General features: G+C 41.9%; 1 protein-coding gene across 1 annotated transcript in view; it reads right to left on the bottom strand.

Annotated features, from left to right (window-relative positions):
• Positions 1 to 25,032, bottom strand: part of LOC124607340 — a 193,472-nt gene that overhangs the window by 84,656 nt on the left and 83,784 nt on the right. Inside the window, exon 2 of the mRNA XM_047139648.1 lies at positions 2,123 to 2,168. The gene's annotated coding sequence lies outside the window, so the exon portion shown is untranslated. The remainder of the gene's footprint in view (positions 1 to 2,122; positions 2,169 to 25,032) is intronic.

Genomic DNA, 25,032 nt, shown 5'->3' with positions numbered 1-25,032 from the left:
TTCACAGATGATTCCCGGTTTTGTCTGGAGAGTGATTTTCTACGGATTCGTATCTGGAGGGCACGTGGAACTCGATTTCGGAACCCAAACACTGTGGAAAGAGAGCGATATCGAGGAGGGATTATGTTGATCACTAGAACACCTCTTCATGAAACTGTACGGATGAATCAGCAGGATGTGAATGCTTTCAGGTACCGTGAGGAGATCTTGTAATCTCATGCGCGGTTTTTACTAGATGCTGTGGGCCCAGATTTCGTACTGGTGAACGATAATGGTCAACATCATAGAGCACAAGTAGTGGATGTGGTTTTGGAAACGGAAGATATTGCGCGCATGGCGTGGCCTCCTCGCTCCCCCGGTTTGAATCTGATAGATCATGTCTGGGATTCACTAGGGAGACGAATTGCACCACTTCAGCATCAGCCAACCAATCTCCAAGACTTGTGAGCGGCTCTGCAGGAGGAACTGGCGTTATTGCCTCTAAATGAGAGTGATAATATCATTCACACAATGCCCCGTGGTCGTCAGAGTTTGTCACACCTCATGCTGTGCACATTAACCAGTTGTCACAATGTGTGTTCAAATCTATTAAGTTGGAAAGAAAGGAAGAATATTCTTGTCTACCGTTATGCATGTTGCAGTTGGTTACGTTATGCATTCTTTACATTATTTCTATTTTACTATCATCTATTTATACTGTTTTGTGGCAAAATAAACGCAACCTTGCAAAATTTCCTTTTGTTACTTTAATTTTGGGCACTGGTGTATAAAGGATGTGGTGTCACCGCCAGACACCACACTTGCTAGGTGGTAGCTTAAATCGGCCGCTGTCCATTTAGTACATGTCGGACCCGCGTGTCGCCACTGTGTGATCGCAGACCGAGCGCCACCACAAGGCAGGTCTCGAGATACGGACGAGCACTCGCCCAGTTGTACGGACGACATTGCTAGCGACAATACGGACGAAGCCTTCCTCTCATTTGCCGAGAGACAGAATAGCCTTCTGCTGAGTCTATGGCTACGACCTAGCAAGGCGCCATTAGCCTTACCTAGTTTGAGAGTTATCGTATAAATGTCTCAAGAAGAACGTTGTAAACCAACAAAGATTAAAAGTTAAGTATACTCCAAAGCTACGTATTTTCTTTATAGCAGTCATAACGTATCCAGTGTGGCGTAGCAAGCTTGTTACGCCACAACAAAGGAAGTTTTGCAGCAGCGCCGAAAATGGCTCAGCTCTCAGTTTTCTGCTTTCCTTTCGTGATAGAGCCATGATTCACATACAATATTTACAATATATGTACGAATATTGCTTACATCACTATGTGCTCCCATCATTAGCATGGGATGACACTCCAAAGGACAATTATATATGGGACACGTAACAGTCATGCCACCAGACATCTTTGCAGGAGTGTGCTGCTTACATAGCGTAAATTGTAAGAGATCATGGTATTCACTTATTTAACGTTGTTCTCTGTATTTTATTCGAGCTACAAGACAAAATCTGATACGCGAGTCAAATCATTTGGCCACTGCCAATCGTGCGAAGCCGGGACGGGTCGTTAGTTTGACATATAGATTGATATATCTTCTGGAGGTTTAGATTACAAAATAAACATAAACAATGACGTTAATGAGAGATAGAATACGAGTAAGCAGTGAAGTCACGTTCTGTCTTCGTATTCGAACAGTAAGGTATAACAACTCACTTCTCTCTCATTTGCATCACGTATTGCAAAAATTAAGAGAATGTGGTCGATTTCTTCTCAGCCCACTTAACACATTAATGGCAATTAGCGGCATTAACTTTCATATGGAGTTTCTCTGTAGTCCGAAATTTACCAAGCCTAAATTTGATAGATAAGCGGGTCATAAAAAGTTTGTTTTTGATATAGTGGTGGTGGTGGATAGTTCCTATGGGACCAAACTGCTGACGTCATCGGTCTCTAGGCTTAAACACTACTTAATCTAACTTAAACTAACTTACGCTAAGGACGACACACACACCCATGCCCGAGGGAGGACTCGAACCTCCGACGAGAGGAGCTGCGCAACCGTGCCAAGGCGCCTGAGGACACGCGTCTATCCCGCGTGGCTTTTGATATTAGAAAATAATACTTACTAAGTAGGATAATTAGGATGTTGGCAACGACTCATCAGGGAACAGCCTGGAACAAAAGACGAAATGATAAGGTTAAAATATCATTTACGGGAAACTTCTTTATAGGTCAACTTACATGGGCATTGTCAGGAACAGGATAAGGTGCTGTGTGCTGGGTTATGGATTGGAAATATCTATAGAGTAACTACATTTAGTAACACAAAACGCACTAGAGCAGCTGACCACTCGGCACATGTGACATGGTAGTAGAGATAATTTTTGGTGTAATACGGGGAAACGGTGAAGTCAATAACACTTGCGAAGAATATCGTTTGGAAGTAATTATAACTACCACAGTTCCGAATATCATAGAAAGGTTGGCCAGTATGTTATATGCTTCAGCAAGTTGATTAGTTGTTTTAGTGATTCATCATTCAGTTGTTACAAAAATATGAAATAGGAGTTAGCATCTCAAATGAAATTTATCTGCACGTACATACACACTTTGGAGGCCACTGTAAGGTGCACTGACGGGGGTACCATGTACCACTATTAATCATTTCCTTTCCTGTTCCACTCGCAAACAGAGCGAAGGAAGAACGACTGTCTTTGTACCTCAGTACGATTCCTTGTTTCTTTTACTTTATATTAGTGGTCCTTACGCAAAGTGTACGTTGGCAGCAGTAGAATCGTTCTACAGTCAATTTCAAATGTCAGGTCTCTAAGTTTCCACAGTAATGCCACTGGAAAGAGAGCTATCATTTCTCCATTGACTCCCATTTGAGTTTACGAAGATCTCTGCAATGTTTGAGTGTGTATCGAACATACGAGGAAGAAACCTAGCAGCACGCCTATGAACTGGTTCGATGTCTGTTGTGTACATAGTTCCATGTAGTCAGCGCGTACACAACTTTCCCAATAGTGCGCGCCCCGCTAAGCACAACAGCGCAGGCAAAGCGCTCGTCTGTCTCTGCACTATGAGATGGCGCTGTCTTAGAGACGGACCAAATTCTGCTTCTGCCAATCCGCGTATTAATATGTAACGCAGCCAATGAGATTGCTGCTAATGTAGAACCTTTTATCCTCGCGGATCACACTCACGCAGTGATATCTGAACGCGCGAGGTATTATAACGAGTGTACAGACTTCCGATTAATCAGTCTGCATTAGTCTGTAGTCAAGTTTCAGTCTGCGCCTAATAAGATTATCATATTCCTGTACATAGCCATGAAGAGAAATGTATAGACACTTTGTCAAGTATCAGAGATATGTGAGAATAAGATTAACGTACCAAGACCAAAGGAACTTCAGATTGTCAGTTGTAAATATCATCCAGAATCCAGTTAAGTAATATTTATGCTTATTATTATTTTAATAAATGTGTGTGTAAATTAATCAAGTTCTGTTTAAAGTTGGTCACCGTCAATCTGCTACTCTAAGCGTGCAAGTGGCATTTCTATCGTCTGACATAACAGCAGAAGATAAACACGCCACAATAAGACCAAGAGACATATTGCTGACACTCGCCTACTTCGTTAGAGCGACAAGTCAAATAATCTGATGGTATGTGTACCGAAGGTCTTACAGTACGCACACCACAATGTCTTTCTTTAATCCAAACAGGTGTGGATCCCAAACGCTTAAACACTACTCAAGAACGGGTCGCACTAGCGTTCTATACAACGTCTCTTCTATAGATGAGCCACACTTTCCCAATAAACCGAAGTTGGCTGTTCGCCATCCTTATGACAAACCTAACATCCTCGTTCCATTCCATCTTGCTTTGCAACGATACACCCAGATATAAATAAACGACATGACTGTGCCAAGCAGGACACCAATAATTCTGTATCTCAACACTGAGGGTTTGTTGCTCATGCCTATCCATATTAACTCTTATTTTCACACCAAATAGAGATGTTGTGTAAGTTATTTTGTATCTTCCTACAGTCAGTGGACTACGATACTTTCCAGTACATCACAGCATCATCAGCAAACAGCCGTAAATTGCTGCTCATGCTGTCTGTTAGGTAATTTATGTGTACAGAGAACAAGAGCGGCCCTGCCACATCTCACTGCGGCACTCCTGACGACAGTCTTGTCTCTGATGAACACTCGCCATCGAGGACAATATACTATACGCGCAAACTAAGTTGACACTTGGCTCGGTGGCTGATGGGAGAGACTGTAAATGGGAAATGTCTGTACGGTCGCTCCCACCAGCCACTGCACCGTGTGTCAACTTAGTTTGCACGTATTTTACTGGATTCTATTACCTAAGACGCGTTCGAGGCACTCAGATGTGTGGAAACCTATTCCATATGCTCGTATCTTCGATAACAGACTGCAGTGGGACACTGAGTAAAATACATTTCGGAAATCTAGAAATACGGAATCAGTTTGTTGCCTTTCACCCATTGTTCGCAGTATATATCATGTGAGAAAAGAGCAAGCTGAATTTCGTACGAACGTTGCTTTCTAAAGCCATGCTGATTCGTGGCATAATTTATTCAGCTTATTATATTTAAACTCAGAATATGTTCAAGAATTCCGCAGCAAACCGATGTTATGGTTGTAACGGAATACTTTACTAAAGTGACGTATAAATAAACAGTATATGTGCTCTTCCGATTTCTAGCTCCAGCTTTTAACATATGCTTATGTATTGCGCCTAATATCAACATATTACATTACGTTGGAGTATGTGTCTGTACTTATAACTGTTCCCTTCTCCACTTTCTACAAATGCCAAAGTTCATGATATGTAAATGCCCACCTAGCAGATCCTGTCAAGGATTTTCCATGGATTTCTTTCTTCGATTACGTTTTGAGTAATTTCTCTTTCTTTGTATCTTTCAGTTGCTTTCTGTTTCTTGTTATTCTTTTGTTTCATGGTATAAGACTCAATTTCGTTCAGTGCTACGTTTTAGGAACTTCTTTCTCATTGTGTACCTATATTTTAAAGTACTTCTTCGTCTTCACTAGTAGCTTTGTTTCGATGATCTTTCCTAATCTTGCCCCCTAGAGAGAGAATTCATTTACGAGGTGCATTCAAGTTCTAAGGCCTCCGATTTGTTTTCTAATTAACTACTCACCCGAAATCGATGAAACTGGCGTTACTTCTCGACGTAATCGCCCTACAGACGTACACATTTTTCAGAACGCTGACGCCATGATTCCATGGCAGCGGCGAAGGCTTCTTTAGGAGTCTGTTTTGATCACTGGAAAATCGCTGAGGCAATAGAAGCACGGCTGGTGAATGTGCGGCCATGGAGAGTGTCTTTCATTGTTGGAAAAAGCCAAAAGTCACCAGGAGCCAGGTCAGGTGAGTAGGGAGCATGAGGAATCACTTCAAAGTTGTTATCACGAAGAAACTGTTGCTTAACTTTAGCTCGATGTGCGGGTGCATTGTCTTGGTGAAACAGCAAACACGCAGCCCTTCCCGGACGTTTTTTTTTGCAGTGCAGGAAGCAATTTGTTCTTCAAAACATTTTCGTAGGATGCACCTGTTACCGTAGTGCCCTTTGGAACGCAATGGGTAAGGATTACGCCCTCGCTGTCCTAGAACATGGACACCATCATTTTTTCAGCACTGGCGGTTACCAGAAATTTTTTTGGTGGTGGTGAATCTGTGTGCTTCCATTGAGCTGACTGGCACTTTGTTTCTGGATTGAAAAATGGCATCCACGTCTCATCCATTGTCACAACCGATGAAAAGAAAGTCCCATTCATGCTGTCGTTGCGCGCCAACATTGCTTGGCAACATGCCACACTGGCAGCCATGTGGTCATCCGTCAGCATTCGTGGCACTCACCTGGATGACACTTTTCGCATTTTCAGGTCGTCATGCAGGATTGTGTGCACAGAACCCACAGAAATGCCAACTCTGGAGGCGATCTGTTCAACAGTCATTCGGCAATCCCACAAAACAATTCTCTCCACTTTCTCGATCATGTCGTCCGACCGGCTTGTGCGAGCCCAAGGTTGTTTCGGTTTGTTGTCACACGATGTTCTGCCTTCATTAAACTGTCGCACCCATGAATGCACTTTCGACACATCCATAACTCCACCACCACATGTCTCCTTCAACTGTCGATGAATTTCAATTGGTTTCACACCACGCAAATTCAGAAAACGAATGATTGCATGCTGTTCAAGTAAGGAAAACGTCGCCATTTTAAGTATTTAAAACAGTTCTCATTCTCGCCACTGGCGGTAAAATTCCATCTGCCATACGGTGCTGCCATCTCTGGGACATATTGACAATGAACGCGGCCTCATTTGCTCGTGTTTCTGTCTCTTTCCAGTCTGGAGAAAAAAAATCGGGGGCCTTAGAACTTGAATGCACCTCGTACTTCTACTGTCTTTCACCGTTTCGATGTTTGGCTCTTTTGTGTGTTTGCGGCGGGACGATAAAACTGAACTATCCATCACACTTTCTTCATGGCTTCTAAAGCCATTAATAGCGAAACAATGTTTAGGGAAGTTTACAAATATGTATTTAAGGTATAAAGAAAATAAGTACAGATATAACAGTAAGTGAATTAAAGGCACTTAATATTGGGGAAGGAAAACTGGTACTGGACTTTAAAGATTAACTTTTCTCTAGTTCTGTGTTTTGAATCGATAAGTATACAACTCATGAAAAGAACACACCTGCAGTTTAATTTCATCCTATGGCTTAATTGTTTTATAACCCGTGCATTATGTGGAAGGAGCACTCAGTGGAGTATAATGGTAGTTCATTACAAGGTGGGTGTGCCTTGTAAGCAGCTGGTAATGTGACACAGGCTGCCGAAATAACAACTCTGCCGTCTGCGGTCCTCGCGAAGCCGTCGTGCGCCGCCTCTGGTTATACTTGTGGTGTCACCGTCAGACACCACACTTGCTCGGTGGTAGCCTTTAAATCGGCCGCGGTCCATTAGTATACGTCGGACCCGCGTGTCGCCACTGTCAGTAATTGCAGACCGAGCGCCGCCACACGGCAGGTCTAGAGAGACTTACTAGCACTCGCCCCAGTTGTACAGACGACTTTGCCAGAAGGGGATCACTGACAATTACGCTCTCAATTGCCGAGCCGATAGTTAGCCTAGCCTTCAGCTACATTTGCTACGACCTAGCAAGGCGCCGTATTCAATTGCTAATTAATATTATGAAGCATGTACAGTAACGAGAGATGTTCTACAATTATGGATTAAAGTTAAGTATTTCAGAAGCTACATACTTTTCTTTATAGCCTTCATTACGTATCCTGTTTCAGACCTCACGCCACCCTGCGTGAGTTTAAGCGCGTGCCTTTCGGCTTCCTCTCATTGTGTCTAGGCTGTCTTGTCTAGACACAACAATACTCGCGGCCTCCCTAATGACAGGCCACGAGGTTGGTCCTCGTCCAGCAAGGAACACTGCACACGTTCATCTTTGCCAAGGCGCTTCCATTGTTTTGTGTTCTAACTTCCTGTCGTCGTTTTTCCACTGATGTGCCATTACCGAACAGTGGACCTAACACTTGATGCTGGTTAGATGCACCACTATCCGACTCACGCTCTGTGAAAACGGAAGACTCCGCCTTGTTCTCGTGTTGGGTGTTAGGTTTACGTTATCTTTCGTGACTAACCGGAAATGTCCAAGAAGGACTGAAAGCTCTTTCCACAGTGCCATGAATAATAAAAATAAAAGCTACGAGGTGAACTAAGACAAAAAACCTTTTTCTTGTTTGGTTTGTTTCAGTTGCTAAAACGATAACATCACATACATTCACCAGTTGTACTAAGAAGTTTTCGATAACATCGTTTACTGAGCTGCTACATCATGGAACGGCAGGTCAGGGAGAGTAGGGGTAGCTCCGACAAAATCCAAAATTAGACGTTGTGATAATGCTGTGAATATTTGACAATTAAAATTTTCAGTACAGACAGCACTATACAGTATGGAAAGGCTTTCCATAGCATTTTTCTCAGAAGCCCTTACATGTATGAAATCGTACAGAGGTGTCGCCACTCAGAAAAAATGGCTCTGAGCACTATTGGACTTAACATCTGAGGTCATCAGTCCCCTAGAACTTAGAACTACTTAAACCTGCGACCGTAGCGGTCGCGCGGTTCCAGACTGAAGCGCCTAGAACCGACCGGCCACCCCGGTCGGCGCCACTCAGAAAAATATCGAGACGCAGACCTCTGTTACCTCGAAAAAGTGCCGCTGTCTACAGTGGCTTAGCTGAGTAGTTTTAGTTTGGCACTCGATGTGGAGCGTTGTCACGCCTGCCCCCCCCCCCCCCCCCCTCCTCCAACCCCACAAAAACAAACAAAATTTGTGGGGAAGCAATTTTTGATACAAGTGCTTCAGTAAGTAAAGTGTAATTTTAATTCTTCTGTAAACAGCTATCGGATTCGAAACAAGTAAGTACAACGCATTTTTATAAATAATATAGTACAACCGATTATTAATGAAGTTGTACAAATAACAGAAGATCTTCTTAGTGGTAGGTGACTTTACTCGAAGCTTACAGTCTCTCCCTTCGAACGTTTCTGCAGAAAATTGTGCCGTCAATACGGTACCATTAGCTGGACTGTTTTCGATTGACGAAATTTACAAACTAAAGAGTCGTGTCTAACTCAAAGTGGAGTTAAGATAATTCTTTATTAGTTTGACTTTTAACAAATTCCTTCCATATTACGCTACCGAAACATACATACAAAGTTAAGAAAAACCTTAACGCCAAAATGAGGCATGGGAGATATTTGGAAAATTCATATACGTGCATGAACTGTAATGATTAAACTCTGCCAAAACAAGTCACACTTCTTTTAGAATTTTGGAAGCTTCCTGAATTCTTCTTCAGCGTGTGAGGCTACAATCTCCAGAAATCTCATCATAAATGAGAACCACGCTATTCATAATCGTGGAAAGGTCAGTTCCTGGAGCTTTACTCAGATTCCTAGGTTCTAAAACAGAAGAACGATCTGATATGCGGTCCATGGTTTTGCAATGTGCCATGGTTTCTTGCAGAGACCTGTCGATGCACTTAAACACTGACTTTCTTAGTTCCTGGTGCAAAGTCAACGTCTCCTTTGCAGCCTCCTAGCTAGGCATTATTTTCTTCTTCCCCATAGTACCATATTTTCCACAGGAATGAATATCTCATCACATGTGTCCTATGCAAATTGAATTACTTCCTGAACAAGATAATATTTCTTGTCTTTTGAACAGAGCAATAGACTTATCATTTCGTTATACGGTACATATTCCGAAGTTGATTCCAACAATCTGCAAATGCTTTTGAGGATGGTTGTCTTCTAAGACAATACTTCGTAAACACACACACACACACACACACACACACCACACACACACACACACACACACACACACACACACACATACACACACACGCACATCATGAAATGCAGACAACTTCATTTGAGGAGTTCCCCTGTTTTCTACAGTTTCTGAAGAATCTGGCAGTTCCTCCAAGGCATCGATAATTTTTTTAAAGCACAGAAACGCAGGCTTAAAGGCATCGTGGTGAGCACTCCATCGAGTTTCTGAATATTCCTAACTGTAACTCCACCGTCTTTCAGACACATCCCACCAACTCCACAAAAACAAAAACAAACAAAAAATTGGGGGGGGGGGGGCAGAAATTTTTGATACAAGTGCTTTAAGTAAACAAAGTGTAATTTTAATCATTTTGTAAACAGTTTTCAGATTCGAAACGATTAAGTACAACGCACTTTTATAAATAATATAGTACAATTGATTATTGATGAAGCAGTGCCGGCCGGGGTGGCCGTGCGGATAAAGGCGCTTCAGTCTGGAACCGTGTCACCGCTGCGGTCGCAGGTTCGAATCCTGCCTCGGGCATGGATGTGTGTGATGTCCTTAGGTTAGGTAGGTTTAAGTAGTTCTAAGTTCTAGGGGACTGATGACCACAGAAGTTAAGTCCCATAGTGCTCAGAGCCATTTTTTTGATGAAGCAGTACAAATAAGAAAACGTTCTTCTTATTGGTAGGTGACTTTACACAAAGCTTAGAATTTCTTCCTTCTAACTTTCCACTACTAATCATTTCCTTTCCTGTTCCACTCGCAAACAGAGCGAGGGAAGAACGACTGTCTTTGTACCTCAGTACGATTCCTTGTTTCTTTTACTTTATATTAGTGGTCCTTACGCAAAGTGTACGTTGGCAGCAGTAGAATCGTTCTACAGTCAATTTCAAATGTCAGGTCTCTAAGTTTCCACAGTAATGCCTTCCGGAAAGAGAGCTATCATTTCTCCACTGACTGCCATTTGAGTGCACGAAGATCTCTGTAATGTTTGAGTGTGTATCGAACATATGAGGAAGAAACCTAGCAGCACGCCTATGAACTGGTTCGATGTCTGTTGTGTACATAGTTCCATGTAGTCAGCGCGTACACAACTTTCCCAATAGAGCGCGCCCCGCTAAGCACAACAGCGCAGGCAAAGCGCTCATCTGTCTCCGCACTACGAGATGGCGCTGTCTTAGAGACGGACCAAATTCTGCTTCCGCCGATCCGTGTATTAATATGTAACGCAGCCAATGAGATTGCTGCTAATGTAGAACCTTTTATCCTCGTGGATCACACTCGCGCAGTGATACCTGAACGCACGAGGTATTATAACGAGTGTACAGACTTCCGATTAATCAGTGTGCATTAGTCTGTAGTCAAGTTTCAGTCTGCGCCTAATAAGATTATCATATTCCTGTACATAGCCATGAAGAGAAATGTATAGACACTTTGTCAAGTATCAGAGATATGTGAGAATAAGATTAACGTACCAAGACCAAAGGAACTTCAGATTGTCAGTTGTAAATATCATCCACAATCCAGTTAAGTAATATTTATGCTTATTATTATTTTAATAAATGTGTGTGAAAATTAATCAAGTTCTGTTTAAAGGTGGTAACCGTCAATCTGCTACTCTAAGCGTGCAAGTGGCATTTCTATCGTCTGACCTAACGGCAGAAGATAAACACGCCACAATAAGACCAAGAGACATATTGCTGACACTCGCCTACTTCGTTAGAGCGACAAGTCAAATAATCTGATAGTGTGTGTACCGAAGGTCTTACAGTACGCACACCACAATGTCTTCCTTTAATCCAAGCAGGAGTGGATCCCAAACCTTAAACACTACTCAAGAACGGGTCGCACTAGCGTTCTATACAACGTCTCTTCTATAGATGAGCCACACTTTCCCAATAAACCGAAGTTGGCTGTTCGCCATCTTTATGACAAACCTAACATCCTCGTTCCATTCCTTCTTGCTTTGCAGCGATACACCCAGATATAAATAAACGACATGACTGTGTCAAGCAGGACACCAATAATTCTGTATCTCAACACTGAGCGTTTGTTGCTCATGCCCATCCATATTAACTCACATTTTCACACCAACTAGAAATCTTGTGTAAGTTATTTTGTATCTTCCTACAGCCAGTATACTATGATACTTTCCAGTACATCACCGCATCATCAGCAAACAGCCGTAAATTGCTGCTCACGCTGTCCGTTAGGTAATTTGTGTGTACAGAGAACAAGAGCGGCCCTGTCACATCTCACTGCGGCACTCCTGACGACAGTCTTGTCTCTGATGAACACTCGCCATCGAGGACAATATACTATATGCGCAAACTAAGTTGACACTTGGCTCGGTGGCTGATGGGAGATACTGTAAATGGGAAATGTCTGTACGGTCGCTCCCACCAGCCACTGCACCGAGTGTCAACTTAGTTTCCACGTATTTTACTGGATTCTATTACCTAAGATGCGTTCGAGGCACTCAGATGTGTGGAAACCTATTCCATATGCTCGTATCTTCGATAACAGACTGCAGTGGGACACTGAGTAAAATACATTTCGGAAATCTAGAAATAGGGAATCAGCTTGTTGCCCTCCATCTATTGTTCGCAGTATATATCATATGATAAAAGAGCAAGCTGAATTTCGTACGAACGTTGCTTTCTAAAGCCATGCTGATTCGTGGCATAAGCTATTCAGTCTCAAGAAAATTTATTAAATTTGAACTCAGAATGTGTTCAAGAATTCTGCAGCAAACTGATGTTATGGTTGTAACGGACGTATAAATAAACAAAACAAAATACGTATAAATAAACAATATATGCGGTCTTCCGACTTCTAGCTCGAGATTTTAACCTATACTTATATATTGCACCTAATATCATCAACATATTTTACATTACTTTGGAGTATTTGTCTGTACATATAACTTTTCCCTTCTCTACTTCCTACCAGTGCAAAAGTTCATGATATGTAAATGTCCACCTAGCAGATCCTGGCAAGGACTTTCCGTAGATTTCTTTCTTTGATTACTTTTTGAGTAACTTCTCTTCCATTGTATCTTTCAGGTGCTTTCTGTTTGTGTTTATCCTTTTGTTTCATGGTATACGACTCAGTTTCGTTGACTAGTACGTTTTAGAAACTTCTTCCTCATTTTATACCTACATTTTAAAGTACTTCTTCGTCTTCACTAGTAGCTTTGTTTCGATGATCTTCTCCAAACTTGCCTCCTAGACAGAGAATTCATTTACTTATACTCTCTTTCAGCGTTTCGATATTTGGCTCTTTTGTGTGTGTTGCCGCGAGACGATAAAACTGAACCACCCATCACACTTTCTTCGTGGCTTCTAAAGTCATTAATAGCGAAACAATGTTTAGCGAAGTTTACAAATACGTTTTTCAGCTATAAAGAAAATAAGTACAGATAAAGGCACTTAATATTGGGGAAGGAAAATTGTATACTTATCGATTCAAAACACAGAACTAGAGAAAAGTTAATCTTTAAAGATTAACTTTTCTCTAGTTCTGTGTTTTAAATCGATAAGTATACAGCTCATGAAAAGAACGCACCTGCAGTTTAATTTCCTCCTACGGTTTAATTGTTTTATAGCCCCTGCATTATGTGGAAGGAGCACTCAGTGGAGTATAATGGTAGTTCATTACAAGGTGGGTGTGCCTTGTAAGCAGCTGGTAATGTGACACAGGCTGCCGAAATAACAACTCTGACATCTGCGGTACTCGCGAAGCCGTCGTGCTCCGCCTCTGATTATACTCGCGGCCTCTCTAATGACAGGCCACGAGGTTGGTCCTCGTCTAGCAAGGAACACTGCACACGTTCATCTTTGCCAAGGCGCTTCCATTGTTTTGTGTTCTAACTTCCTGTCGTCGTTTTTCCACTGATGTGCCATTACCGAACAGTGGACCTAACACTTGATGCTGGTTAGATGCACCACTATCCGACTCACGCTCTGTGAAAACGGAAGACTCCGCCTTGTTCTCGTGTTGGGTGTTAGGTTTGTTATCTTTCATGACTAACCGAAAAGGTGCAGGAAGCAATTATAGCTCTGACCCCAGTGCCATGAATAATATAAAGAAAACCTACGAGGTGAACTAAAACAAAAACCTTTTTTCTTGTTTGGTTTGTCTTCAGTTACTAAAAAGATAACACCACATACATTTACCAGTTGTACTAAGAAGTTTTCGATAACATCGTTTTTTGAGCTGCTACAGCACTGAACGGCAGGTCTTGGACAGTAGGGGTAGCTGCGACAAAATTGAAAATTATGCTTAGGCCTTGTGAAAATTCTATGAATATTTGACGGTTAAAATTTTCAATGCAGACAGCACTATTCAGTATGGAAAGGGCTTCCATAGCATTTTCCTCAGAAGCCCATCCATGAACGAGATTGTACAAAGGTGTCATCACACAGGAAAATATCGAGACGCCGACCTCTGTTACTTCGAAAAAGTGCTGCTGTTCACATTGGCTTAGCTGGGTAGTTTGGCAACCGGTGTGGAGCGCTGTCAGCATCCCACCAACCCCACAAAAACAAAAACAAACAAAAATTGGGGGGGGGGGGGCAGAAATTTTTGATACAAGTGCTTTAAGTAAATAAAGTGTAATTTTAATTATTTTGTAAACAGTTTTCAGATTCGAAACAATTAAGTACAACGCACTTTTATAAATAATATAGTACAATTGATTATTAATGAAGCAGTACAAATAAGAAAACGATCTTCTTATTGGTAGGTGACTTAACACAAAGCTTAGAATTTCTTCTTTCTAACTTTTCTGCTGAAAATTTTTAAATTGTGCCATCAATACGATACCATTAGAGACCTTTCGATACACTTTAACACTGACCTTCTTGGTTCGTGGTGCAAAATCAACATCTCCTTTGAAGCCTCCTTGCTAGGCATTATTTTCTTCTTCCTCATAGTACTACTTTTTCCATAGAAATGCATATCTCATCACATGTGACCTTTGAAAATTCAGTTAGTTCGTGAACAAGATAATATTTCTTGTCTTCCGAAAAGAGCAATAGACTTATCATCTTCGTAATATGCATTCCGAAGTTGACTCCAACAATCTGTAAATGCTTTTGAGGATGGTTGTCTTCTTCTAAGACAATACTTCGTAAACATACACACACACACACACACACACACACACACACACACACACACAAAATCATGAAATGCCGACAACTGAATTTGAGGAAATCCTCTGGTTTCTACAGTTTCTGAAGAAACTGGCAGGTCTCAAACGCATAGATAATTTTTTAAAGGCGTCGTGGTGAGCATTCAATCGCGTTTATGAAATTCCGAGTTGTAACTCCAGCGTCTTTCAGAAAGATAGTGCATCTGTGGCTATAAGATGAGTAAAACACCTACAAAGTTTCCAAGGTTCCAAAAAAGTCACACATAACGTAACTGTTACAAAAGCGTGTAAGCCACACATTTAAAAGAGTGGCTTGTACAGAGTACAAAAAATGTCTTAGAATTAAGTTCTCAAATTCTTGCTTGTATTGCTGAATGCACTATGGCCATTGTAGAAGTACTGTCGAATCCTTGTGCCCAGCATTTTGTTATGTCCTGACTATTCAGTTTAGTAACCTGTAAATCATCTTTCTTCATAGTAAAGACTTTCTTCCCAGTTTACTACAAATTACCTAGAAATTATTCCTTTACTTTTACTTGCATGTTTGCGTATGAACATAACGAACGATATCAATGATTTTTATCTATGTGCGAGATGCAGAAAGTTTCAAAATAGGCAAAAGAAAATCCTCTCTCGCTACTTGTATCCGGATCAAGCACTTATCTATTTGCAGTATATAATCAAAACATGTGGCACGATTCTTGAAAGTGTGTTGTGTCCATGATCGTACTATCATAGTTACATGATTTAAGAAACAGATATGACCGGCTAGAGTACCTTATCTTGAAGGGATTTACAATTTAATAGACATACATTGTTACATACATTATGCAACATGATTCGAGTAAAAAAAAAACTTTTTTGAATCCAGGAGAGACTAAATCGGATAGCCCCCTATCGACAACCTGAACTCCTTTCCGATCACAATACGATTACTAATAAAAGACTGACTATTTTAGAATCCGAAATCCCCAGTCATCACAAAATAATTACAGCACTACAACCTTCAAACCACAATCAAAGCATAAAAACAGTTTAGTTACTGAGAATCTGTGTTAACAATGCCCTAGAAAATGTCAAAGCAAGATAATCGACATCACTACCTCAAGTACTGTGAGAGAATAATTTTTGTACACGCTGTTTTAGCGGTAAAGTGCGGGTATGCATGCTAAAGGAACAGGCCGAGTCCATAAATTCTCTAGTCGCTTGTCGGCTCCGACAAATGTCAGGAATGAAACGACGAACAAAAAATGTTTGTAGTAGTCGTGCCACAGAAGATGGCAAGTTTTGTCACCCCCACGAAAATGGGACACGGTGCAGACCGCACCACCCGCACCCGTTTTGCGACGCCACTGGCGGTCCAGCACCGGATGCGCCATATCGAGGAAAGGTAGTGGCGTGTTCTAGTCTCATCTCGAGTTTGAATGTGCGCCCACACAAAGGCGGAGACAACTGTGTTCGTTTTTTGTGTTGGTGAAATACACCGAGGTGAAGAAGGACAGCGATGTGTAATTATTGCTACGCAAGATATAAAAGGCCAGTGCATTGGCGACGCTGTCATTTATTCTCAGGTGATTCATGTGAAAAGGTTTCCGACATGATTATGGCCGCGCGACGGCAGTTAACAGACTTAGAACGTGGAATGGCAGTTGGAGCTAGCCGCATGAGACTTCCGATTGCGAAAATCGTTAGGGAATTCAATATTCCGAGATCCATAGCATTAAGAGTGTGTAGTGAAATATCACTTCACTTGGATCGAACAATCAACACAATCTCAATCACGTCAAGTACGACAACTACCTTCTTGCTATCAGTGCGAAAAAACGCTGTTACATGACTACTGTTGTTACATGACTACGAATGAAACTCTGACAATTATGCCTTAAGTTCTAAAAGCCTTCAAGTTTTTGGTAATCACTATATTGTTTAAGACACTTCAACTTTTACTGAAAGTTTTAGGGATCTCCACTCCAAATATATTCATAGAAGTCGGTTTAATCCCCGGTGTTAACCTTAGATTTCAATGGACTTTAAGTTGCATAGAAAGCAGGAAGGAGAACTCTGTCGCTGCGATGAGGAGGGATATAAGAGAGGGAATGTTATCTGTCTGCTACACAATGATGCCACTTTAGGCATCCGTGTGCGCTGATAATCCGCAGCTGTAAGCCATAGTGTAAATTACACTTGGCAGTAACAAGGTTCCTTGAAAGAATATCTTAGGCTTTTTGCACGTTCAGACACTCTTTATAGTATTTATTTTTCAGTTGACACACAGAACACCAGTTGCCTCGTACCGTAATGCTATAGCTGTTATATCACTGAAATTGACAACAGTCCTAAACATAAGACAATAGTCACAAAGTGTAGCGACATGTAGCGTTAACAATTAGGGAGCCAGCCGGCCGCGGTGGCCGAGCGGTTCTAGGCGTTACAGTCTGGAGCCGCGCGACCGCTACGGTCGCAGGTTCGAATCCTGCTTCGGGCATTGACGTGTGTGATGTCCTTAGGTTAGTTAGGTTTAAGTAGTTCCAAGTTCTAGGGGACTGATGACCTCAGAAGTTAAGTCCCAGAGTGCTCAGAGCCATTTGAACCAATTAGGGAGCCAAACCTCACATTAGCATAGAAAACTTATAGACTCGAGCCACTTTTCGCTGCTGCCAAACTGTGCAATATAACAGTTACTGCAAGTGTTCAAAAGGCAGAATTTAAGCTCATATTCACTCCATTCATGACAACTGATAATTGTCATATATCAAAGTCAGCAACTTAACAAAAATAAATAAAAAAGACCTTCATGGTTCTCGGGTTGGGTGGTTGGACCCCCTCGTCTCGTACCCCCTCCCACGCCCCTCCCCATCGTATCTATGTGAAATGTAAGCGTCCCTGAATTTTCCTTCCAATTTAAAAAAGAGGAATTTTCAGCTGTTCCTCCTCAGACACAACAGCTACGAAATTAAAACATGAAATCAGCCAGTACATCAATTACACACGTGATACTGACAGTTTCCCTTTCTCGTCCAGTCATATTCGCTTTGCCTAATTATCACCAATCGATACAATGTTGACTATCACGAAAATTGGAATTCTGTTTGCCTCTGGCACTGTGAAGCGAAGGATGTCACAAGTTTATGTACGTAACTCCCTTCGTGGGTAAAGTTGCGTTGAGGTCGGGAGATGACCCCGGGCGGCGGTCGTATTGGCCAGTCGTAGTTCAGTAGAAGGTGCTGTTCCTCACCTGGACGTGGCGGATGGTGGTGGCTGGAACCGTTCGGTGAGCCTTTAGTGAAACATCCCCGTTTACAATAGCTCTTCATTCATTTAACACGGGGACGGGATCGCAGCAGACGGGAGGCTATTGCCCCTCAAGGAGGCCAGCGGCTGGCGGTTCGCCGGATGCTGATGTCAGAAATTTCTATCTCAGAGGACGGCTCGCGTTAGCAACCATGGCGTTGGTTTCAGTGAAACTATCGCCGAAATGGGCCTGGCGAGCCTTCTGGCAGCCCTACCAATTCGTGGCCGCTGCACACCACACCGGGATAGTGGGCGTTTAAACCGTAAAATCCAGAATTGCTCTGAGGTCGAAGGCATATGCCCACCGTGGGCAATAATCAGCGACAATGATGGGCCCTCAGAGACCAGTGTCCAATAACACAAAGATAGGGCAATCCTTAGCCCACGCTCTAACATGCAGATTAGGCAGCCCCTGGACCAGCTTCGTGCATGTGACACATGAGGGAGGTAGTCGCCGGCAAAAGATAGCCATACGGCATATAAACTAACACGCGAAGGCGCCAGGTCATCTGCATGGTGTCCCAAACTCAGTCCTTGGTACGTTATAGGATGATTCATCTGACACTGCAGTGAACTTTAGCTCAAAGTTGGCAGCGGACGGAGAGACTGGTGTTCAGAAACACATATACACCCCTATACAGTCGTGTACAGAGAACAGTGGCCAGCATCTGAGGGTGACGGTCTGTTTCGGGGAGGCGGTAATGTATTTAAAAGTGTCTGCTCGCCAGTACTTCTCCAATAGCAGCACCCGCTCCCCAGAAGAGACACAATCTGTAGCATCCGGGTATCGCCATTGGGTGGTGGTGATATAATTTATTTGGCTTTTTTGTTTTGTCAGCTCCTGCACTTCAGTGGCGCTGGCTAGGTTCTTCCGGTCCGTCAGTTTCCCGAATAAACACTCTTCCGTCCCGAACTCAACTTCCTGTGAAACGATAACGGGCCTTCAGGCCGACACTCGCTTTCCTCTGCATGAATATACGTTCGTTATAAATATTTTAGCGTACAACTACTGACATTAGGAACATAATCGTTTCGGGAATCAGGCCCACATCATTTGGATACCTAAGTAAATACTACATAAACATGCAATATCAAAACATAAAAAGTTATCTGAACCTGAAGTTCTCGTCTTACTTTAAAAATGGCAACACCGGATTCTCTTTTCCGCTTATCCACGTTACCGCCCTTCTACCAATCGTTCCTTAAGATTTCGCAGACATAACCGTTGGTATGCTGTCTCTACATGTCCTTTGCAACATCTTTGAGATATTATGGAACGGCTTATGGCTCAGTGCAGTCTGTCAAAGCCGTACACATGTTTACGAACTAGCGGCGTATGGAGAGGTAGCTGTTGTGAGCGATGTTTGTCTCTTTACGGAAGGAACGCTTCAGTAGGTGGGCGTTTTGAAGTGCATGCACGACCTAACAGCCAGATAATGCGAGCTTGACTCCCGTAATGCATTCGTGATTATTATGTTACTAATATTAGTGGTCGCATGCTAAAATATTTATAACCATTGTCGTTACAGCCACTACCTCCGGTCATTAAGATGGATAATATCGGAAGGAATAAACGCTATTTATCAATCTCATAAAGGACAGTCATATAATCGAAAAATCTCGCATTTAAATAACGAAGCAAAAAGTACAGTACATCACATTAGAACTTAGAAAACTTTCTCTATTCTCTGAATGAAATTCCTGTTGCAATTTCCTTATGACCAATACGGAGTAGCTATCGGGACCATGCTAGTTGTTTGGGTAGTCTGCCGCTGCAAAGTGTGTCTCTTGTCTCCCTGCGGGCCTTCATTGTGGCTATTCATTGCCCAGAGCGGGTATACGCCTTGGGCTTCAACCACGCTGGATATTGTAGTTTAAATACAGAGAAACCATCACTCATTCCCCAAAATGTAATGAAAAATGATCAGTAATTAGGACAATTGCTGCACAATACGTTGCTGTGCAGAGATCACAGTACATATAACTTTGTCACATGATCCAGTAGGCTTTATAGATCGACGTAATGGTCAACGTTATCGTAAATCACTGAACTCTCAGCGCAATATTGCTTGCATCATAGGTCAGGTTTATTACAGCATCATCCTCCTGTGGGTATTTGTTTCTTACGATGTATCCCGGTTTGATTTGCGCTGGTGCTGGAATGTTCTCTTAGTAATTCCTCTAGAAACTAGTGTTTTTAGGTAATTCACATGACCAACTAGTGGATAGTACAGGCCAACATTTTGCTATGAGAAGTAATTAACATTTTAACGGTCCCTTGACGAAGCAGTTATTTGCGTAACACTGAGTGAATAAATTCCTATATAGCTTCGACAGGTTTCTTCCCTCAAAAACTCTTAATTACCGTTTGAAAGGATTTAATCTTCGTATGACAGGTAAATTCATTAAATATTTCAGCTTGTTGCTTTAGGAAATTAATCCATCAATAACTTTATCGGGTTGATAATGTACTGCCACGATTTAATTAGAAATTCCTTCTAAACACTGCAATGGCCATTAACAGTCTCGCATTAGTGCAGTCTCCAACGCTGACAGAAATGAACAATACGATAACGTAAAATAAATTACATATCAAAATACCAGTTTTATACTATTTACACTACCGCAACTTTTAGTTTTTTGACAATTTACTTGCCACGGAAAAATAAGTGAAAGATTTATGGTTAAATGTCGTTAAGCACTTAAATTATTATTCCAGCAGTTGCTGTGACTTGCACTGGCAGCAGTAACAACAGTATATGCGATACTGAACTTGTGGGTGGAATGGTTGAAATACTGCTCTCGTATTCGGGACGAATGGGTTCAGAATCTCCACATAACATTACTGATTAATGTTTTCCTTTACTTCTCTAAATCATTTAATTATTTCTGGTTTAACAAAGTTTGCACGTTTCAGCAGCTCTTATGATAACATAGTGTGTGTCTAATTCTTTTTCTCTACCCTTTTGTATTCTTCCATAACTCGTGAGGAATATTCTTACCTCCCCTGAGTCCAAGTATTAGTTTGATACCCATTTGTCCTTCTACTTGACACACTGTTCATTATTTTTGTAGCCCTTCGACTCGTCTACATTTCCTTTCATGTCGTTGCTGTATGTCTTTGTAGATAGTGATACTGAATTTATCGCCATTTTCTTGTGTGAACTTCTGATACACATGGAACAACAAACCTGTTGTTTTGTATCAGTTCTTATATGTTTATTGCAGATAACTCCATTTATTTATTTTTGCCAGATAACTCCATTTAATCATGGAATATTAAGTTTTTATGAAGTTATTCTTTACGTAAATTCTTTGTCTTGTTTCCCGTTATTTGTAATTTTCATTCTTAGGAATCTGTGTAAGATAGTAGCTGCAACATTCCCATCTATCCTTCCAGAACTAAATCTTCATTTATTCCATCATTTAACGCTAATGTTCTCTCATTAATTTTTATATTTAGACTTTGCTTTTTATATACTTATATCAATTTTCTGATCATTTACTCAATATCATCATCAGCTGGTTGTCTGCAAATTGTATTGAGTATACTGCACAATCATTTATGGCATTCCACATATTTTTAATTTTGCTTTTTTTGTTCTAACGTTTTAGGTTTATGTGCATATTTTATAAAATGCAGGTGAGGTGCACAACCCCAACATAATGTTCTTGTGACCTGAAATACAGTTGATAATTATTTTGTATTTTTGACGGTGTTTGAATTTTCTTGATTATATTTTCATTTATTTTCTCCGATTTTGGATTTTCCTGCACAATGGATAAAGCAACACATAAATAGGTTTCTTCCGGACCTGCAAATATCAAGTATTTTTAACCCCAATATTTCTTGTAGGAAGAAAATGTGGTCCATTAATGATCAACCAAATCTAAAGCCAGCTAATTCTTCAGTCTTCATTGATTACAATCATTGATTACAATCATCTCAGAAGTCAACTTACTTTATCTGTTATATGCCTATAATTTTCCAGTCACCTTCATTTCGTTTTTATGGATTTTTAAAAAAGGCTTCTACTTTCCAATCACTTAGTGTGCTCTCTGAATTTAAGCGTTTTTTAAACACCTTACTGTTTCACGTAATTTTATCAGCATCAAATTTTAATTACACTGTAGTAATGCTTTCAGTGCCTATATCTCTTCCATTCTTTATAGGTTTTTACAGCCTATGTAACTATTTCTATCTCCAGATGGATATCATAATCTGTCCAGCCATTTATTTGTCCAATACATTCTCTCAGATCATTTTCCAAATATTTTGTTTATAGAAAGGAATATTTTTCTCCAAAGAAAAGAGTGAGACATTTAATAAGCTTTGTCACATTACAACTCCTTCTAATTTTCTTCGTTGTTCCACATGTTTCTGTACCACTCCTCCCATCCCCCAACAAAAGATTCTGTTTTTTACATAACTGTTCCATAGTTTTGTTTATTATTTCTGCAACATTTTCCTGATTACGACTTTTTGTGCATTAAGCACTTTTGTGGCATTAATTCTTTTTAAATATTTAATTTTACCTCGTTTTCAGTTACATCATGTCAGTAGTAAATAATGATTCATAATTTTCTCCTGATGTTTCTTTGTACAGATCATGTAATTTGTTTATTATGTAATCTTGTTTTAATAGTACCAAATGTTGAATCCACAAATTTATCTTGCTTTTTATATAAAATACAGCATTTACATTCTTAAGTCCATTGGGGAGTGTCTCATGAGTTTGGTGATTTCAAACTGGTTTTGTGCAGTGTCTGAAAGGGAAAAAATTCGATTTACTACATAGTTACCACTGTTATACATCTATAGGATCTTATTTTTGTCTTGATGTGCCGTTCAGTTATAACATCATGCTGTGTAGAGGACCAGAGTGGATGACCTCTTCGGTGGCGAATTACAGTTGACGGGGTGGGCTGTCGTCAGGATCATTATTAATGGCTTATGAAGGAAACATCATTATTAGCCGTACTTTTTATTTAAAAAAAAAAGTCCAACACTCGTAGCAACACTCTGCGGCAGCAAGTGCGGCGGTATTGATGCAACTGGGCAGTCTGTGACCTGCTTGACGCCGTAGCTGGGCAGATTTGTTGACACACAGAGTTCGCGGCAGATTGTGAACCGTCTGATTACGGCCCAGCAGGTCAGGACAGGAAGCGCCGCTACGCATGTAGTCCCATCCTAATTGCTGCAGCAAGAAGTGCTTGCGAGCGGAGGTGTATAGAGTCAGTCAGACCACACAGCCACTGGTGGTTAAGCAGCTCTACCGCCCTGGACTCCAATCGCTACCCCGCAGGACAGAAGGCTGGCCGTGGCTAGAGCGATCCTCGAGGAAGACCACCATCTAAGTGTATGGTGGTGGACTTAGAATCAGCAGGAGGCCCGTTCTTCCTGGGAGTCAAGTCTCGTGGCCACTGCTTGCAGAAGCGTCTCACCCAATCACCTGCTGTGGACCTGCCCTTGTAGTTGGTGCTACCAGACTGAAAGACCTTTGGTTAAAAATGATGGCCATTTCTACTGGTTCAGCGTCTACCTGCTTGGAAGCTGTGCTTCAGAAAAACATATACATCAAAACAAACCCATTGCTTGGAGGTTAGTGACCTGCCTGCTGACGACGCAGTTGCTCTGCCTTCCTACTGCATCGAAACTGTTAATTTACTGGCCTATCGCTCGGTATGCTATGTGCATATCGACATGTGAATAGCAACATAATATGTAACAGTGTTTTGGTCGGCTCTGGATTTACCGACTTTAACGAAACTATTGCACCCGCTGTGCAGTGCCGCTATTTTGCTCCGTAGCGCCGAAAAATAATGGAGGCGCTACAGTAGTAGCTCTGAGACCGACAAAAACATACGTTTTTCATATTAGATGCATTGTGCTGCCACCTACTGCCAGGTACACCATATCAGCGACCTCAGTAGTCACTAGACATCGTGAGAGAGCAGAATTGGACGCTCCGAGGACCTCACGGACTTCGAACGTGGTCAGGTGAGTGTGTGCCACTTGTGTCATACGTCTGTATGCGAGATTTCCACACTCCTAAACATTACTATTTCCGATGTGATAGTGAAGTGGAAAGCGTACATGCCGACCTCGTCTGTTGACTGACAGAGACCCCCGACAGTTGAAGACGGCTGTAATGTGTAATGGGCAGACATCTATCCAGACCATCACACAGGAATTCCAAACTACGTCAGGATCCACTGCAAGTACTGTGACAGTTAGGCGTGAGGTGAGAAAACTTGGATTTCATGGTCAAGCGGCTGTTCACAGCCACACATCACTGCGGTAAATGCCAAACGGCGCCTCGCTTGGTGTAAGGAGCGTACACATTGGACGATTGAGCAGTGGAAAAACGTTGTGTGGAGAGGCGAATCACGGTACACAATGTGGCGATCCGATGGCATGGTATGGATATGGCGAACGCCCGGTGAACGTCATCTGCCAGCGTGTGTAGTGCCAACTGTAAAATTCTGAGGCGGTGATCGTATGGTGTGATGGTGTTTTTCATGGAAGGGGCTTGCACCCCTTGTTTTGCGTGGCACTGTCACAGCACAGGCCTACACTGATGTTTTAAGCACCTTCTTGGTTCCCACTGTGAAGAGCAATTAGGGGACGGCAATTCAACACGATCGACCACCTGTTCAGAATGCACGGCCTGTTGCAGAATGGTTACACTACAATAACATCCCTGTAATGGACTGGCCTGCACAGAGTCCTGACCTGAATCCTATAGAATACCTTTGGCATGTTTAGAAACGCCGACATCATGGCAGGCCTCACCGACCGAAATCGGTACCTCTTCTCAGTGTAGCACTCCGTGAAGAATGGGCCGCCATTCCCCAAGAAAACTTCCAGCACCTGATTGACGTATCCCTACAAGAGTGGAACCTGTTCAAAATGGTTCAAATGGCTCTGAGCACTATGGGACTTAACTTCTGAGGTCATCAGTCCCCTAGAACTTAGAACTACTTAAACCTAACTAACCTAAGGACATCACACACACCCATGCCAGAGGCAGGATACGAACTAGCAACCGTAGCGGTCGCGCGGTTCCAGACTGTAGCTCCTAGAACCGCTCGGCCACTCCGGCCGGCAGTGGAAGCTGCCATCAAGGTGGTGGTGGTGGTGGTGGTTAGTGTTTAAGGT

The sequence above is a fragment of the Schistocerca americana genome, chromosome 1 (assembly GCF_021461395.2).
Source record: "Schistocerca americana isolate TAMUIC-IGC-003095 chromosome 1, iqSchAmer2.1, whole genome shotgun sequence".
Lineage (NCBI taxonomy): Eukaryota > Metazoa > Arthropoda > Insecta > Orthoptera > Acrididae > Schistocerca > Schistocerca americana.
The sequence above is the reverse complement of the archived record's forward strand: the minus strand, read 5'-3'. Positions and strand labels throughout refer to the sequence as shown.